Here is a 13321-nt window from a genome sequence, read left to right as displayed (position 1 = left end):
TTGCAGACAACTTGCAGTGTACGTTAAAGGTTACCCATAACCAATGCTGCAAAATGTAATTGAAAAAAATATGAAATAATATTTATAGACGAAACTTATTTCGATTTATAATGTCGGCTGCGCGGTCACCTTAATTCAATTTTGTCAGTCTCATCAAGATGTGTCCAAGAATGGTTGTCGTTCATTTACCTAGCACAAATCTCACTGGTGGTGTTTTTTGAGGGCACAAATGGAAATGTAGTACTGTAACAGTTGTAAGCTGCAAAATGAACTATGTGAAGATTTCACTCCTTCGGAGGGAAAAGAAAGAAGTCAAAAAAATACATTCGTCCAGTGTTGACAGACAACATCTTCCTACTTTACAATTATAGCCCTGCGTAGTTCACTACAGACATTTGTCGAATGTACTTGACTGGTATCTATTTACATTTGACAGCCCGGGTTTTAACGTCTGAGTGCGCCTTAATACTGTCCATCACCAGACGCATACTTGGATGACTGTTTAAGTAAGTAAGTATACCCGGTTAAGAGTAAGTCCCAGGTAGTCTAGTGGTTAGGATTCCGCGCTCTCACCGCGGCGGCCGGGGTTCGATTCCCCGTCTGGGAATAATTTTTTCCTTTCCGTTTTTTTTTTCCCCCATGAAGCCATTTTAAAACTATCAAATCCTTGTTTTGTTTATACCATGCTGTGGCGAATAGTTTGGCTACAAACAATCATTATTGTTTGTCTTCTCTCTTTTCATATCGATCTTTAATAGTCGAAGAGCTAGTTTCGCAACAGGTACTAATATAAAAAATGCAAGATGTTTATTAAGAAGGGGATGTAGCTCAGTGGTAGAGCGTTCGCTTTGCATGTGAAAGGCCCCGGGTTCGATCCCGGCATCTCCACTTCTATATTTTTTTAACCTCTTTTTTCCTTAAAGATAATATGTTATTTCATCTTATCTGGTTTTTTAATTACAGAACAGTTGCTTCAGCTAGTGTAGCATCCGTTTGAAACTCCGAGTGAAGTCTTTTAATTGCACGATCCGCCTGACTGATCTCTACTACGACACTGTAACCTGTTTTCGCCATGTTTTACAATACAAGTGGACTATTTAGTATTAAATTATTTTAGCAGGCTATGACGGGGATGTAGCTCAGTGGTAGAGCGTTCGCTTCGCATGTGAAAGGCCCCGGGTTCGATCCCCGGCATCTCCATATTTTTTTCCTTGTTCATCCTGTCCAAGAGTGATCATACGTACAGTATTGTATATGTACACTTCTACTACAGTTTCTAAAAGAACGTCTTCCTTTCTCTTGCAGACAACTTGCAGTGTACGTTAAAGGTTACCCATAACCAATGCTGCAAAATGTAATTGAAAAAAATATGAAATAATATTTATAGACGAAACTTATTTCGATTTATAATGTCGGCTGCGCGGTCACCTTAATTCAATTTTGTCAGTCTCAGCAAGATGTGTCCAAGAATGGTTGTCGTTCATTTACCTAGCACAAATCTCACTGGTGGTGTTTTTTGAGGGCACAAATGGAAATGTAGTACTGTAACAGTTGTAAGCTGCAAAATGAACTATGTGAAGATTTCACTCCTTCGGAGGGAAAAGAAAGAAGTCAAAAAAATACATTCGTCCAGTGTTGACAGACAACATCTTCCTACTTTACAATTATAGCCCTGCGTAGTTCACTACAGACATTTGTCGAATGTACTTGACTGGTATCTATTTACATTTGACAGCCCGGGTTTTAACGTCTGAGTGCGCCTTAATACTGTCCATCACCAGACGCATACTTGGATGACTGTTTAAGTAAGTAAGTATACCCGGTTAAGAGTAAGTCCCAGGTAGTCTAGTGGTTAGGATTCCGCGCTCTCACCGCGGCGGCCGGGGTTCGATTCCCCGTCTGGGAATAATTTTTTCCTTTCCGTTTTTTTTTTCCCCCCATGAAGCCATTTTAAAACTATCAAATCCTTGTTTTGTTTATACCATGCTGTGGCGAATAGTTTGGCTACAAACAATCATTATTGTTTGTCTTCTCTCTTTTCATATCGATCTTTAATAGTCGAAGAGCTAGTTTCGCAACAGGTACTAATATAAAAAATGCAAGATGTTTATTAAGAAGGGGATGTAGCTCAGTGGTAGAGCGTTCGCTTTGCATGTGAAAGGCCCCGGGTTCGATCCCCGGCATCTCCACTTCTATATTTTTTTAACCTCTTTTTTCCTTAAAGATAATATGTTATTTCATCTTATCTGGTTTTTTAATTACAGAACAGTTGCTTCAGCTAGTGTAGCATCCGTTTGAAACTCCGAGTGAAGTCTTTTAATTGCACGATCCGCCTGACTGATCTCTACTACGACACTGTAACCTGTTTTCGCCATGTTTTACAATACAAGTGGACTATTTAGTATTAAATTATTTTAGCAGGCTATGACGGGGATGTAGCTCAGTGGTAGAGCGTTCGCTTCGCATGTGAAAGGCCCCGGGTTCGATCCCCGGCATCTCTATATTTTTTTCCTTGTTCATCCTGTCCAAGAGTGATCATACGTACAGTATTGTATATGTACACTTCTACTACAGTTTCTAAAAGAACGTCTTCCTTTCTCTTGCAGACAACTTGCAGTGTACGTTAAAGGTTACCCATAACCAATGCTGCAAAATGTAATTGAAAAAAATATGAAATAATATTTATAGACGAAACTTATTTCGATTTATAATGTCGGCTGCGCGGTCACCTTAATTCAATTTTGTCAGTCTCATCAAGATGTGTCCAAGAATGGTTGTCGTTCATTTACCTAGCACAAATCTCACTGGTGGTGTTTTTTGAGGGCACAAATGGAAATGTAGTACTGTAACAGTTGTAAGCTGCAAAATGAACTATGTGAAGATTTCACTCCTTCGGAGGGAAAAGAAAGAAGTCAAAAAAATACATTCGTCCAGTGTTGACAGACAACATCTTCCTACTTTACAATTATAGCCCTGCGTAGTTCACTACAGACATTTGTCGAATGTACTTGACTGGTATCTATTTACATTTGACAGCCCGGGTTTTAACGTCTGAGTGCGCCTTAATACTGTCCATCACCAGACGCATACTTGGATGACTGTTTAAGTAAGTAAGTATACCCGGTTAAGAGTAAGTCCCAGGTAGTCTAGTGGTTAGGATTCCGCGCTCTCACCGCGGCGGCCGGGGTTCGATTCCCCGTCTGGGAATAATTTTTTCCTTTCCGTTTTTTTTTCCCCCATGAAGCCATTTTAAAACTATCAAATCCTTGTTTTGTTTATACCATGCTGTGGCGAATAGTTTGGCTACAAACAATCATTATTGTTTGTCTTCTCTCTTTTCATATCGATCTTTAATAGTCGAAGAGCTAGTTTCGCAACAGGTACTAATATAAAAAATGCAAGATGTTTATTAAGAAGGGGATGTAGCTCAGTGGTAGAGCGTTCGCTTTGCATGTGAAAGGCCCCGGGTTCGATCCCCGGCATCTCCACTTCTATATTTTTTTAACCTCTTTTTTCCTTAAAGATAATATGTTATTTCATCTTATCTGGTTTTTTAATTACAGAACAGTTGCTTCAGCTAGTGTAGCATCCGTTTGAAACTCCGAGTGAAGTCTTTTAATTGCACGATCCGCCTGACTGATCTCTACTACGACACTGTAACCTGTTTTCGCCATGTTTTACAATACAAGTGGACTATTTAGTATTAAATTATTTTAGCAGGCTATGACGGGGATGTAGCTCAGTGGTAGAGCGTTCGCTTCGCATGTGAAAGGCCCCGGGTTCGATCCCCGGCATCTCTATATTTTTTTCCTTGTTCATCCTGTCCAAGAGTGATCATACGTACAGTATTGTATATGTACACTTCTACTACAGTTTCTAAAAGAACGTCTTCCTTTCTCTTGCAGACAACTTGCAGTGTACGTTAAAGGTTACCCATAACCAATGCTGCAAAATGTAATTGAAAAAAATATGAAATAATATTTATAGACGAAACTTATTTCGATTTATAATGTCGGCTGCGCGGTCACCTTAATTCAATTTTGTCAGTCTCAGCAAGATGTGTCCAAGAATGGTTGTCGTTCATTTACCTAGCACAAATCTCACTGGTGGTGTTTTTTGAGGGCACAAATGGAAATGTAGTACTGTAACAGTTGTAAGCTGCAAAATGAACTATGTGAAGATTTCACTCCTTCGGAGGGAAAAGAAAGAAGTCAAAAAAATACATTCGTCCAGTGTTGACAGACAACATCTTCCTACTTTACAATTATAGCCCTGCGTAGTTCACTACAGACATTTGTCGAATGTACTTGACTGGTATCTATTTACATTTGACAGCCCGGGTTTTAACGTCTGAGTGCGCCTTAATACTGTCCATCACCAGACGCATACTTGGATGACTGTTTAAGTAAGTAAGTATACCCGGTTAAGAGTAAGTCCCAGGTAGTCTAGTGGTTAGGATTCCGCGCTCTCACCGCGGCGGCCGGGGTTCGATTCCCCGTCTGGGAATAATTTTTTCCTTTCCGTTTTTTTTTCCCCCATGAAGCCATTTTAAAACTATCAAATCCTTGTTTTGTTTATACCATGCTGTGGCGAATAGTTTGGCTACAAACAATCATTATTGTTTGTCTTCTCTCTTTTCATATCGATCTTTAATAGTCGAAGAGCTAGTTTCGCAACAGGTACTAATATAAAAAATGCAAGATGTTTATTAAGAAGGGGATGTAGCTCAGTGGTAGAGCGTTCGCTTTGCATGTGAAAGGCCCCGGGTTCGATCCCCGGCATCTCCACTTCTATATTTTTTTAACCTCTTTTTTCCTTAAAGATAATATGTTATTTCATCTTATCTGGTTTTTTAATTACAGAACAGTTGCTTCAGCTAGTGTAGCATCCGTTTGAAACTCCGAGTGAAGTCTTTTAATTGCACGATCCGCCTGACTGATCTCTACTACGACACTGTAACCTGTTTTCGCCATGTTTTACAATACAAGTGGACTATTTAGTATTAAATTATTTTAGCAGGCTATGACGGGGATGTAGCTCAGTGGTAGAGCGTTCGCTTCGCATGTGAAAGGCCCCGGGTTCGATCCCCGGCATCTCTATATTTTTTTCCTTGTTCATCCTGTCCAAGAGTGATCATACGTACAGTATTGTATATGTACACTTCTACTACAGTTTCTAAAAGAACGTCTTCCTTTCTCTTGCAGACAACTTGCAGTGTACGTTAAAGGTTACCCATAACCAATGCTGCAAAATGTAATTGAAAAAAATATGAAATAATATTTATAGACGAAACTTATTTCGATTTATAATGTCGGCTGCGCGGTCACCTTAATTCAATTTTGTCAGTCTCATCAAGATGTGTCCAAGAATGGTTGTCGTTCATTTACCTAGCACAAATCTCACTGGTGGTGTTTTTTGAGGGCACAAATGGAAATGTAGTACTGTAACAGTTGTAAGCTGCAAAATGAACTATGTGAAGATTTCACTCCTTCGGAGGGAAAAGAAAGAAGTCAAAAAAATACATTCGTCCAGTGTTGACAGACAACATCTTCCTACTTTACAATTATAGCCCTGCGTAGTTCACTACAGACATTTGTCGAATGTACTTGACTGGTATCTATTTACATTTGACAGCCCGGGTTTTAACGTCTGAGTGCGCCTTAATACTGTCCATCACCAGACGCATACTTGGATGACTGTTTAAGTAAGTAAGTATACCCGGTTAAGAGTAAGTCCCAGGTAGTCTAGTGGTTAGGATTCCGCGCTCTCACCGCGGCGGCCGGGGTTCGATTCCCCGTCTGGGAATAATTTTTTCCTTTCCGTTTTTTTTTTCCCCCATGAAGCCATTTTAAAACTATCAAATCCTTGTTTTGTTTATACCATGCTGTGGCGAATAGTTTGGCTACAAACAATCATTATTGTTTGTCTTCTCTCTTTTCATATCGATCTTTAATAGTCGAAGAGCTAGTTTCGCAACAGGTACTAATATAAAAAATGCAAGATGTTTATTAAGAAGGGGATGTAGCTCAGTGGTAGAGCGTTCGCTTTGCATGTGAAAGGCCCCGGGTTCGATCCCGGCATCTCCACTTCTATATTTTTTTAACCTCTTTTTTCCTTAAAGATAATATGTTATTTCATCTTATCTGGTTTTTTAATTACAGAACAGTTGCTTCAGCTAGTGTAGCATCCGTTTGAAACTCCGAGTGAAGTCTTTTAATTGCACGATCCGCCTGACTGATCTCTACTACGACACTGTAACCTGTTTTCGCCATGTTTTACAATACAAGTGGACTATTTAGTATTAAATTATTTTAGCAGGCTATGACGGGGATGTAGCTCAGTGGTAGAGCGTTCGCTTCGCATGTGAAAGGCCCCGGGTTCGATCCCCGGCATCTCCATATTTTTTTCCTTGTTCATCCTGTCCAAGAGTGATCATACGTACAGTATTGTATATGTACACTTCTACTACAGTTTCTAAAAGAACGTCTTCCTTTCTCTTGCAGACAACTTGCAGTGTACGTTAAAGGTTACCCATAACCAATGCTGCAAAATGTAATTGAAAAAAATATGAAATAATATTTATAGACGAAACTTATTTCGATTTATAATGTCGGCTGCGCGGTCACCTTAATTCAATTTTGTCAGTCTCAGCAAGATGTGTCCAAGAATGGTTGTCGTTCATTTACCTAGCACAAATCTCACTGGTGGTGTTTTTTGAGGGCACAAATGGAAATGTAGTACTGTAACAGTTGTAAGCTGCAAAATGAACTATGTGAAGATTTCACTCCTTCGGAGGGAAAAGAAAGAAGTCAAAAAAATACATTCGTCCAGTGTTGACAGACAACATCTTCCTACTTTACAATTATAGCCCTGCGTAGTTCACTACAGACATTTGTCGAATGTACTTGACTGGTATCTATTTACATTTGACAGCCCGGGTTTTAACGTCTGAGTGCGCCTTAATACTGTCCATCACCAGACGCATACTTGGATGACTGTTTAAGTAAGTAAGTATACCCGGTTAAGAGTAAGTCCCAGGTAGTCTAGTGGTTAGGATTCCGCGCTCTCACCGCGGCGGCCGGGGTTCGATTCCCCGTCTGGGAATAATTTTTTCCTTTCCGTTTTTTTTTCCCCCCATGAAGCCATTTTAAAACTATCAAATCCTTGTTTTGTTTATACCATGCTGTGGCGAATAGTTTGGCTACAAACAATCATTATTGTTTGTCTTCTCTCTTTTCATATCGATCTTTAATAGTCGAAGAGCTAGTTTCGCAACAGGTACTAATATAAAAAATGCAAGATGTTTATTAAGAAGGGGATGTAGCTCAGTGGTAGAGCGTTCGCTTTGCATGTGAAAGGCCCCGGGTTCGATCCCCGGCATCTCCACTTCTATATTTTTTTAACCTCTTTTTTCCTTAAAGATAATATGTTATTTCATCTTATCTGGTTTTTTAATTACAGAACAGTTGCTTCAGCTAGTGTAGCATCCGTTTGAAACTCCGAGTGAAGTCTTTTAATTGCACGATCCGCCTGACTGATCTCTACTACGACACTGTAACCTGTTTTCGCCATGTTTTACAATACAAGTGGACTATTTAGTATTAAATTATTTTAGCAGGCTATGACGGGGATGTAGCTCAGTGGTAGAGCGTTCGCTTCGCATGTGAAAGGCCCCGGGTTCGATCCCCGGCATCTCCATATTTTTTTCCTTGTTCATCCTGTCCAAGTGATCATACGTACAGTATTGTATATGTACACTTCTACTACAGTTTCTAAAAGAACGTCTTCCTTTCTCTTGCAGACAACTTGCAGTGTACGTTAAAGGTTACCCATAACCAATGCTGCAAAATGTAATTGAAAAAAATATGAAATAATATTTATAGACGAAACTTATTTCGATTTATAATGTCGGCTGCGCGGTCACCTTAATTCAATTTTGTCAGTCTCAGCAAGATGTGTCCAAGAATGGTTGTCGTTCATTTACCTAGCACAAATCTCACTGGTGGTGTTTTTTGAGGGCACAAATGGAAATGTAGTACTGTAACAGTTGTAAGCTGCAAAATGAACTATGTGAAGATTTCACTCCTTCGGAGGGAAAAGAAAGAAGTCAAAAAAATACATTCGTCCAGTGTTGACAGACAACATCTTCCTACTTTACAATTATAGCCCTGCGTAGTTCACTACAGACATTTGTCGAATGTACTTGACTGGTATCTATTTACATTTGACAGCCCGGGTTTTAACGTCTGAGTGCGCCTTAATACTGTCCATCACCAGACGCATACTTGGATGACTGTTTAAGTAAGTAAGTATACCCGGTTAAGAGTAAGTCCCAGGTAGTCTAGTGGTTAGGATTCCGCGCTCTCACCGCGGCGGCCGGGGTTCGATTCCCCGTCTGGGAATAATTTTTTCCTTTCCGTTTTTTTTTCCCCCATGAAGCCATTTTAAAACTATCAAATCCTTGTTTTGTTTATACCATGCTGTGGCGAATAGTTTGGCTACAAACAATCATTATTGTTTGTCTTCTCTCTTTTCATATCGATCTTTAATAGTCGAAGAGCTAGTTTCGCAACAGGTACTAATATAAAAAATGCAAGATGTTTATTAAGAAGGGGATGTAGCTCAGTGGTAGAGCGTTCGCTTTGCATGTGAAAGGCCCCGGGTTCGATCCCCGGCATCTCCACTTCTATATTTTTTTAACCTCTTTTTTCCTTAAAGATAATATGTTATTTCATCTTATCTGGTTTTTTAATTACAGAACAGTTGCTTCAGCTAGTGTAGCATCCGTTTGAAACTCCGAGTGAAGTCTTTTAATTGCACGATCCGCCTGACTGATCTCTACTACGACACTGTAACCTGTTTTCGCCATGTTTTACAATACAAGTGGACTATTTAGTATTAAATTATTTTAGCAGGCTATGACGGGGATGTAGCTCAGTGGTAGAGCGTTCGCTTCGCATGTGAAAGGCCCCGGGTTCGATCCCCGGCATCTCTATATTTTTTTCCTTGTTCATCCTGTCCAAGAGTGATCATACGTACAGTATTGTATATGTACACTTCTACTACAGTTTCTAAAAGAACGTCTTCCTTTCTCTTGCAGACAACTTGCAGTGTACGTTAAAGGTTACCCATAACCGATGCTGCAAAATGTAATTGAAAAAAATATGAAATAATATTTATAGACGAAACTTATTTCGATTTATAATGTCGGCTGCGCGGTCACCTTAATTCAATTTTGTCAGTCTCATCAAGATGTGTCCAAGAATGGTTGTCGTTCATTTACCTAGCACAAATCTCACTGGTGGTGTTTTTTGAGGGCACAAATGGAAATGTAGTACTGTAACAGTTGTAAGCTGCAAAATGAACTATGTGAAGATTTCACTCCTTCGGAGGGAAAAGAAAGAAGTCAAAAAAATACATTCGTCCAGTGTTGACAGACAACATCTTCCTACTTTACAATTATAGCCCTGCGTAGTTCACTACAGACATTTGTCGAATGTACTTGACTGGTATCTATTTACATTTGACAGCCCGGGTTTTAACGTCTGAGTGCGCCTTAATACTGTCCATCACCAGACGCATACTTGGATGACTGTTTAAGTAAGTAAGTATACCCGGTTAAGAGTAAGTCCCAGGTAGTCTAGTGGTTAGGATTCCGCGCTCTCACCGCGGCGGCCGGGGTTCGATTCCCCGTCTGGGAATAATTTTTTCCTTTCCGTTTTTTTTTCCCCCATGAAGCCATTTTAAAACTATCAAATCCTTGTTTTGTTTATACCATGCTGTGGCGAATAGTTTGGCTACAAACAATCATTATTGTTTGTCTTCTCTCTTTTCATATCGATCTTTAATAGTCGAAGAGCTAGTTTCGCAACAGGTACTAATATAAAAAATGCAAGATGTTTATTAAGAAGGGGATGTAGCTCAGTGGTAGAGCGTTCGCTTTGCATGTGAAAGGCCCCGGGTTCGATCCCGGCATCTCCACTTCTATATTTTTTTAACCTCTTTTTTCCTTAAAGATAATATGTTATTTCATCTTATCTGGTTTTTTAATTACAGAACAGTTGCTTCAGCTAGTGTAGCATCCGTTTGAAACTCCGAGTGAAGTCTTTTAATTGCACGATCCGCCTGACTGATCTCTACTACGACACTGTAACCTGTTTTCGCCATGTTTTACAATACAAGTGGACTATTTAGTATTAAATTATTTTAGCAGGCTATGACGGGGATGTAGCTCAGTGGTAGAGCGTTCGCTTCGCATGTGAAAGGCCCCGGGTTCGATCCCCGGCATCTCCATATTTTTTTCCTTGTTCATCCTGTCCAAGAGTGATCATACGTACAGTATTGTATATGTACACTTCTACTACAGTTTCTAAAAGAACGTCTTCCTTTCTCTTGCAGACAACTTGCAGTGTACGTTAAAGGTTACCCATAACCAATGCTGCAAAATGTAATTGAAAAAAATATGAAATAATATTTATAGACGAAACTTATTTCGATTTATAATGTCGGCTGCGCGGTCACCTTAATTCAATTTTGTCAGTCTCAGCAAGATGTGTCCAAGAATGGTTGTCGTTCATTTACCTAGCACAAATCTCACTGGTGGTGTTTTTTGAGGGCACAAATGGAAATGTAGTACTGTAACAGTTGTAAGCTGCAAAATGAACTATGTGAAGATTTCACTCCTTCGGAGGGAAAAGAAAGAAGTCAAAAAAATACATTCGTCCAGTGTTGACAGACAACATCTTCCTACTTTACAATTATAGCCCTGCGTAGTTCACTACAGACATTTGTCGAATGTACTTGACTGGTATCTATTTACATTTGACAGCCCGGGTTTTAACGTCTGAGTGCGCCTTAATACTGTCCATCACCAGACGCATACTTGGATGACTGTTTAAGTAAGTAAGTATACCCGGTTAAGAGTAAGTCCCAGGTAGTCTAGTGGTTAGGATTCCGCGCTCTCACCGCGGCGGCCGGGGTTCGATTCCCCGTCTGGGAATAATTTTTTCCTTTCCGTTTTTTTTTTCCCCCATGAAGCCATTTTAAAACTATCAAATCCTTGTTTTGTTTATACCATGCTGTGGCGAATAGTTTAGCTACAAACAATCATTATTGTTTGTCTTCTCTCTTTTCATATCGATCTTTAATAGTCGAAGAGCTAGTTTCGCAACAGGTACTAATATAAAAAATGCAAGATGTTTATTAAGAAGGGGATGTAGCTCAGTGGTAGAGCGTTCGCTTTGCATGTGAAAGGCCCCGGGTTCGATCCCCGGCATCTCCACTTCTATATTTTTTTAACCTCTTTTTTCCTTAAAGATAATATGTTATTTCATCTTATCTGGTTTTTTAATTACAGAACAGTTGCTTCAGCTAGTGTAGCATCCGTTTGAAACTCCGAGTGAAGTCTTTTAATTGCACGATCCGCCTGACTGATCTCTACTACGACACTGTAACCTGTTTTCGCCATGTTTTACAATACAAGTGGACTATTTAGTATTAAATTATTTTAGCAGGCTATGACGGGGATGTAGCTCAGTGGTAGAGCGTTCGCTTCGCATGTGAAAGGCCCCGGGTTCGATCCCCGGCATCTCCATATTTTTTTCCTTGTTCATCCTGTCCAAGTGATCATACGTACAGTATTGTATATGTACACTTCTACTACAGTTTCTAAAAGAACGTCTTCCTTTCTCTTGCAGACAACTTGCAGTGTACGTTAAAGGTTACCCATAACCAATGCTGCAAAATGTAATTGAAAAAAATATGAAATAATATTTATAGACGAAACTTATTTCGATTTATAATGTCGGCTGCGCGGTCACCTTAATTCAATTTTGTCAGTCTCATCAAGATGTGTCCAAGAATGGTTGTCGTTCATTTACCTAGCACAAATCTCACTGGTGGTGTTTTTTGAGGGCACAAATGGAAATGTAGTACTGTAACAGTTGTAAGCTGCAAAATGAACTATGTGAAGATTTCACTCCTTCGGAGGGAAAAGAAAGAAGTCAAAAAAATACATTCGTCCAGTGTTGACAGACAACATCTTCCTACTTTACAATTATAGCCCTGCGTAGTTCACTACAGACATTTGTCGAATGTACTTGACTGGTATCTATTTACATTTGACAGCCCGGGTTTTAACGTCTGAGTGCGCCTTAATACTGTCCATCACCAGACGCATACTTGGATGACTGTTTAAGTAAGTAAGTATACCCGGTTAAGAGTAAGTCCCAGGTAGTCTAGTGGTTAGGATTCCGCGCTCTCACCGCGGCGGCCGGGGTTCGATTCCCCGTCTGGGAATAATTTTTTCCTTTCCGTTTTTTTTTCCCCCCATGAAGCCATTTTAAAACTATCAAATCCTTGTTTTGTTTATACCATGCTGTGGCGAATAGTTTGGCTACAAACAATCATTATTGTTTGTCTTCTCTCTTTTCATATCGATCTTTAATAGTCGAAGAGCTAGTTTCGCAACAGGTACTAATATAAAAAATGCAAGATGTTTATTAAGAAGGGGATGTAGCTCAGTGGTAGAGCGTTCGCTTTGCATGTGAAAGGCCCCGGGTTCGATCCCCGGCATCTCCACTTCTATATTTTTTTAACCTCTTTTTTCCTTAAAGATAATATGTTATTTCATCTTATCTGGTTTTTTAATTACAGAACAGTTGCTTCAGCTAGTGTAGCATCCGTTTGAAACTCCGAGTGAAGTCTTTTAATTGCACGATCCGCCTGACTGATCTCTACTACGACACTGTAACCTGTTTTCGCCATGTTTTACAATACAAGTGGACTATTTAGTATTAAATTATTTTAGCAGGCTATGACGGGGATGTAGCTCAGTGGTAGAGCGTTCGCTTCGCATGTGAAAGGCCCCGGGTTCGATCCCCGGCATCTCCATATTTTTTTCCTTGTTCATCCTGTCCAAGTGATCATACGTACAGTATTGTATATGTACACTTCTACTACAGTTTCTAAAAGAACGTCTTCCTTTCTCTTGCAGACAACTTGCAGTGTACGTTAAAGGTTACCCATAACCGATGCTGCAAAATGTAATTGAAAAAAATATGAAATAATATTTATAGACGAAACTTATTTCGATTTATAATGTCGGCTGCGCGGTCACCTTAATTCAATTTTGTCAGTCTCATCAAGATGTGTCCAAGAATGGTTGTCGTTCATTTACCTAGCACAAATCTCACTGGTGGTGTTTTTTGAGGGCACAAATGGAAATGTAGTACTGTAACAGTTGTAAGCTGCAAAATGAACTATGTGAAGATTTCACTCCTTCGGAGGGAAAAGAAAGAAGTCAAAAAAATACATTCGTCCA

At 39.6% G+C, this 13321-nt stretch overlaps 30 non-coding genes across 30 annotated transcripts; all 30 read left to right on the top strand.

The window, feature by feature from the left end:
- Positions 1-535: 535 nt before the first annotated feature.
- On the top strand, positions 536-607 carry Trnae-cuc (transfer RNA glutamic acid (anticodon CUC)). The gene has a single exon. It is a non-coding gene; the product is annotated as a tRNA-Glu (tRNA).
- Positions 608-817: 210 nt separating this feature from the next.
- Trnaa-ugc (transfer RNA alanine (anticodon UGC)) lies at positions 818-888 on the top strand. Its single transcript has one exon. It is a non-coding gene; the product is annotated as a tRNA-Ala (tRNA).
- A 240-nt stretch (positions 889-1128) lies between these two features.
- On the top strand, positions 1129-1200 carry Trnaa-cgc (transfer RNA alanine (anticodon CGC)). The gene has a single exon. It is a non-coding gene; the product is annotated as a tRNA-Ala (tRNA).
- Positions 1201-1834: 634 nt separating this feature from the next.
- On the top strand, positions 1835-1906 carry Trnae-cuc (transfer RNA glutamic acid (anticodon CUC)). The gene has a single exon. It is a non-coding gene; the product is annotated as a tRNA-Glu (tRNA).
- A 211-nt stretch (positions 1907-2117) lies between these two features.
- On the top strand, positions 2118-2189 carry Trnaa-ugc (transfer RNA alanine (anticodon UGC)). The gene has a single exon. It is a non-coding gene; the product is annotated as a tRNA-Ala (tRNA).
- Positions 2190-2429: 240 nt separating this feature from the next.
- Positions 2430-2501, top strand: Trnaa-cgc (transfer RNA alanine (anticodon CGC)). Its single transcript has one exon. It is a non-coding gene; the product is annotated as a tRNA-Ala (tRNA).
- Positions 2502-3135: 634 nt separating this feature from the next.
- Trnae-cuc (transfer RNA glutamic acid (anticodon CUC)) lies at positions 3136-3207 on the top strand. Its single transcript has one exon. It is a non-coding gene; the product is annotated as a tRNA-Glu (tRNA).
- A 209-nt stretch (positions 3208-3416) lies between these two features.
- Positions 3417-3488, top strand: Trnaa-ugc (transfer RNA alanine (anticodon UGC)). Its single transcript has one exon. It is a non-coding gene; the product is annotated as a tRNA-Ala (tRNA).
- A 240-nt stretch (positions 3489-3728) lies between these two features.
- Positions 3729-3800, top strand: Trnaa-cgc (transfer RNA alanine (anticodon CGC)). Its single transcript has one exon. It is a non-coding gene; the product is annotated as a tRNA-Ala (tRNA).
- Positions 3801-4434: 634 nt separating this feature from the next.
- On the top strand, positions 4435-4506 carry Trnae-cuc (transfer RNA glutamic acid (anticodon CUC)). Its single transcript has one exon. It is a non-coding gene; the product is annotated as a tRNA-Glu (tRNA).
- Positions 4507-4715: 209 nt separating this feature from the next.
- On the top strand, positions 4716-4787 carry Trnaa-ugc (transfer RNA alanine (anticodon UGC)). The gene has a single exon. It is a non-coding gene; the product is annotated as a tRNA-Ala (tRNA).
- A 240-nt stretch (positions 4788-5027) lies between these two features.
- On the top strand, positions 5028-5099 carry Trnaa-cgc (transfer RNA alanine (anticodon CGC)). Its single transcript has one exon. It is a non-coding gene; the product is annotated as a tRNA-Ala (tRNA).
- Positions 5100-5733: 634 nt separating this feature from the next.
- Positions 5734-5805, top strand: Trnae-cuc (transfer RNA glutamic acid (anticodon CUC)). The gene has a single exon. It is a non-coding gene; the product is annotated as a tRNA-Glu (tRNA).
- Positions 5806-6015: 210 nt separating this feature from the next.
- On the top strand, positions 6016-6086 carry Trnaa-ugc (transfer RNA alanine (anticodon UGC)). The gene has a single exon. It is a non-coding gene; the product is annotated as a tRNA-Ala (tRNA).
- Positions 6087-6326: 240 nt separating this feature from the next.
- On the top strand, positions 6327-6398 carry Trnaa-cgc (transfer RNA alanine (anticodon CGC)). Its single transcript has one exon. It is a non-coding gene; the product is annotated as a tRNA-Ala (tRNA).
- Positions 6399-7032: 634 nt separating this feature from the next.
- Trnae-cuc (transfer RNA glutamic acid (anticodon CUC)) lies at positions 7033-7104 on the top strand. Its single transcript has one exon. It is a non-coding gene; the product is annotated as a tRNA-Glu (tRNA).
- A 210-nt stretch (positions 7105-7314) lies between these two features.
- Positions 7315-7386, top strand: Trnaa-ugc (transfer RNA alanine (anticodon UGC)). The gene has a single exon. It is a non-coding gene; the product is annotated as a tRNA-Ala (tRNA).
- Positions 7387-7626: 240 nt separating this feature from the next.
- Trnaa-cgc (transfer RNA alanine (anticodon CGC)) lies at positions 7627-7698 on the top strand. Its single transcript has one exon. It is a non-coding gene; the product is annotated as a tRNA-Ala (tRNA).
- A 632-nt stretch (positions 7699-8330) lies between these two features.
- Trnae-cuc (transfer RNA glutamic acid (anticodon CUC)) lies at positions 8331-8402 on the top strand. The gene has a single exon. It is a non-coding gene; the product is annotated as a tRNA-Glu (tRNA).
- A 209-nt stretch (positions 8403-8611) lies between these two features.
- Positions 8612-8683, top strand: Trnaa-ugc (transfer RNA alanine (anticodon UGC)). The gene has a single exon. It is a non-coding gene; the product is annotated as a tRNA-Ala (tRNA).
- A 240-nt stretch (positions 8684-8923) lies between these two features.
- On the top strand, positions 8924-8995 carry Trnaa-cgc (transfer RNA alanine (anticodon CGC)). The gene has a single exon. It is a non-coding gene; the product is annotated as a tRNA-Ala (tRNA).
- Positions 8996-9629: 634 nt separating this feature from the next.
- Trnae-cuc (transfer RNA glutamic acid (anticodon CUC)) lies at positions 9630-9701 on the top strand. The gene has a single exon. It is a non-coding gene; the product is annotated as a tRNA-Glu (tRNA).
- A 209-nt stretch (positions 9702-9910) lies between these two features.
- Positions 9911-9981, top strand: Trnaa-ugc (transfer RNA alanine (anticodon UGC)). The gene has a single exon. It is a non-coding gene; the product is annotated as a tRNA-Ala (tRNA).
- Positions 9982-10221: 240 nt separating this feature from the next.
- On the top strand, positions 10222-10293 carry Trnaa-cgc (transfer RNA alanine (anticodon CGC)). Its single transcript has one exon. It is a non-coding gene; the product is annotated as a tRNA-Ala (tRNA).
- Positions 10294-10927: 634 nt separating this feature from the next.
- Positions 10928-10999, top strand: Trnae-cuc (transfer RNA glutamic acid (anticodon CUC)). Its single transcript has one exon. It is a non-coding gene; the product is annotated as a tRNA-Glu (tRNA).
- Positions 11000-11209: 210 nt separating this feature from the next.
- Trnaa-ugc (transfer RNA alanine (anticodon UGC)) lies at positions 11210-11281 on the top strand. The gene has a single exon. It is a non-coding gene; the product is annotated as a tRNA-Ala (tRNA).
- A 240-nt stretch (positions 11282-11521) lies between these two features.
- Trnaa-cgc (transfer RNA alanine (anticodon CGC)) lies at positions 11522-11593 on the top strand. The gene has a single exon. It is a non-coding gene; the product is annotated as a tRNA-Ala (tRNA).
- Positions 11594-12225: 632 nt separating this feature from the next.
- On the top strand, positions 12226-12297 carry Trnae-cuc (transfer RNA glutamic acid (anticodon CUC)). Its single transcript has one exon. It is a non-coding gene; the product is annotated as a tRNA-Glu (tRNA).
- A 210-nt stretch (positions 12298-12507) lies between these two features.
- Positions 12508-12579, top strand: Trnaa-ugc (transfer RNA alanine (anticodon UGC)). Its single transcript has one exon. It is a non-coding gene; the product is annotated as a tRNA-Ala (tRNA).
- A 240-nt stretch (positions 12580-12819) lies between these two features.
- Trnaa-cgc (transfer RNA alanine (anticodon CGC)) lies at positions 12820-12891 on the top strand. Its single transcript has one exon. It is a non-coding gene; the product is annotated as a tRNA-Ala (tRNA).
- The last annotated feature ends 430 nt before the right edge of the window (positions 12892-13321 follow it).

This window comes from Perna viridis, chromosome 11, assembly GCF_037379345.1.
Source record: "Perna viridis isolate PV_CMFRI_1.1 ecotype Kerala chromosome 11, ASM3737934v1, whole genome shotgun sequence".
Classification (NCBI taxonomy): domain Eukaryota; kingdom Metazoa; phylum Mollusca; class Bivalvia; order Mytilida; family Mytilidae; genus Perna; species Perna viridis.
The sequence above is the reverse complement of the archived record's forward strand: the minus strand, read 5'-3'. Positions and strand labels throughout refer to the sequence as shown.